The sequence below is a fragment of the Sinocyclocheilus rhinocerous genome, unplaced genomic scaffold (assembly GCF_001515625.1).
Source record: "Sinocyclocheilus rhinocerous isolate Xijiao unplaced genomic scaffold, SAMN03320098_v1.1 scaffold1496, whole genome shotgun sequence".
NCBI lineage: Eukaryota > Metazoa > Chordata > Actinopteri > Cypriniformes > Cyprinidae > Sinocyclocheilus > Sinocyclocheilus rhinocerous.
In genome coordinates, this window is record NW_015644664.1 from 559198 (window position 1) to 562288 (window position 3091).

Here is a 3091-nt window from a genome sequence, read left to right on the forward strand (position 1 = left end):
ATTTGTTATTTTATTTTTTTTATATATATAGGCTACAGTTAATGTGTAGAATTATTAACTGTATAACTGAACAGTTGTTTCTTGACCATGAAATTCCGTACACTAAAAGCTACCAGCCAGCGATAGATAAAGATTCGAGTCATTTGACATCGAATCTTTGATTCGACTTTCGCAGTTCATAAATACAATAAATGCAGTTATAATCAGATTATAGATATATTTGAAAGCGACATGAAAGGCGCCAAAATAACCAGCCTTCTTTGTTTATCTAGATACAAAAGGATTTGATTCTTTGTTTATATTCGACTCTTTTAAGACTCAGTGTTTACAGTAAATGAGTACAACAACTTTATGGTACATTGATTTCATCACAGCTAAACTTTAGACTCGGACAATTTCCACCAACCCTGACTGTATGGATAAAAAAAAAAAAAATGTTATTCTTTGATTCGTTTTTTTTTAATTCAGTTACATTTTTAATGTTTAATTTTTTTTTTTTTTAATTCGTGTAATTAGCCTATTTAATGTACAGTTATTGCATCACTGCTACATTTAACATGAAATAAACCAGCTCTAGTGTCTCTGCTCAGAAGAAAACACTCTGTGACTCGGTATGAATGATGTTCAAAAAGTGCTGTCAGACGTGCCGTGTTGTGATTATCCAGCGCTGCGTGAAGCTGTGTGTACAGTTTGAACAGATATCTGGAGAAACACATCAGGACACTGTGTTTCTGAGGCCGTACAGTCCATGAAATGCACTGTGGGGGTTTATGTGGTTAACTTCCACTAATGCATATTTTTTATGAAGTCGACATGCAATCAAAATTGACCTTTTTAATTTTTTTAATACATTTCTGGTCTTGTTGGGCACAAGTAATAAGTTTATGTAATATTTGTGTTCATAATATTTCATCTAAATGTAATTTAATAACTTTGTCTCTCTCTGAAAATACTTTATTTTCAGTTGATGTCACCATGTCCATATTTTTTTAACCCCTCGCCTCCTACCACATGACTACATTCTGATAGGAATCAATTCCTTGGTATATAATCTAATCTGACCTTACATCTTTTCTAATTGAATATCATTGCTGGTTTTTGTGTTTTTATTGGTTCAGCAAAGAACCATTTTCTTCTTATGAACCATTTTTCGCAGTATAGGGTTCTTTCTACATGGAACAGGATGGTGTCGAAATTATTTTCGATCAGAAATTGTTGGTAGAATCAGCTATAACACACTGAATTAAATGTGAAGTTTTGAAGTAGAAAGAATTAAATATTTATTTTATGTACTCTAATAATCTTTTTTTATTTAACATATTTTTTCTTAAATACAGGGTATAGTTCAGGTCCTATTTTACTTCAAATAATATTTATTTATTATTTATTAATAAATAACACAATGCATATTTTTGATTTTACATTATTCTTTTCTTTTTTTTTTAACCATTTTGATTTATTAATTAAATTAAATTAAATTAAATTCATTCTCATTATTCTCATACTGCATAAATGTGGATTTAAAAGTATATAAAAAGTACATTATTTTTTCATATTACATTTTTTATATTATATTTCTTTTTTTTTCATCATCATATTTATTTTTTTATTTTTTTTACATTATGGTAATGACAATTGAGAGGGGAAATTTGCTGGAGTGTCATGAAAACAGTGTCAAAAATGTTAATGAAACCAAGTAAAAAATAATTTTCTATTTCTTTTAATTTTGAAATATGACCTGGACATTTTTGTGACAGGTTTTGTGTAATTCACCTACATATCACCCTTTAAACAATTAAAACTCCTGGTTTTGTTCAACCACCAGTAGATGTTTTTTTTTTCTCGAGGATAAACTTATGAAGGTTCTATGGCATATAAAACCCCTTTTGCTTGTAAATTCAGTCTTCATTACCATGATTTTATTGTAATTCCCTCATCTGCCTATGTGAGTCACTAGTATCCATGAAAACAACCTCTCTTTAAATACTGATAGCCCTGAGTGAGAACAACCGAGATAAGAAGGTACTCCTAAAAAAAACAGACAGCATGTTTTGTTTTTGAACTTTCATTTATTTGTTTGTTTTTTCCCCTCCTCATTTCTGTCATCACCATTTTCCTTCGTCCTTTGCATGAATGCAAATCTTTGGCTCTAAGTCTGGAGAACGAGTAAGCATAAAACTCAGCATCTGACGTGTCAAATGCATGCATTTCATATTCAAAAGCATGATTTGTAGGCTTTTATAATGCACATGCACATGCTTATGAAAGTTTTGGCACAGCCTGTGTTTTATTACACAAGGGAAGTGGCCCAGCCCCCTCTTTTGTTTTTTTTTGTTTGTTTTTTTTGCTTTTTGCGAGACCCTTAATGCAGGGCCCTTGTAAAATGCCATTATGCGTAAAGATGATTTCTATGTGGGAACTGCATGGCTCTCTCCTGCTTCTCTTTGATGTATTATCTTGCAGACTTCCAGGATCTAATCCCAGACACCCCTCCTTCTCTTTCCACCCTAATTTTCTTGGTCTTTTTTTGGTCACCAAAACAACTGGAACTATTTAGAGATGTTCTTTTAGCTCACATATGTTCATTTCAGTTCATTGAACGAGGGCGTATTAGTACAAATTAAACTTAAAGAACAAATCCCACAGGATGCAATAGTAGCACCCACTGAAGCTGTGTGAAATTTTGGGTGTTCAGGCTGGTTTAAAAAAGAGAAATGAAGCTCAAACGGACCTCTTGATACTGTAAAGCCCTTCTGGGTTCCTTCCTTCCTGTGTTTGAGATGTCAGCCTTTGAATGGGGTCGTAAAGAGCCCCCAAAATGCAGAAGTACCTTCACAGCTGCTTAAAGGTGGGGTAAGCGATTTTTCAAAAACGCTTTAGAAAACATTTGGGCCACTAGCAAAACAAACTTGTAGCCAATCAGCAGTAAGGGGTGTTTCTTCTCGATAGGTGAGTAACACCGTGTCTGCGCCGCAACAGCTAAAGTCTGTCTAGTACACTGGACACGACAAAGCGGCCGTTGAAAATCATTTGAAATTTGTGTCAATACGTCATGAATAGAAGGCAGCAGAAGTTTTCTGTCGGGGATTTG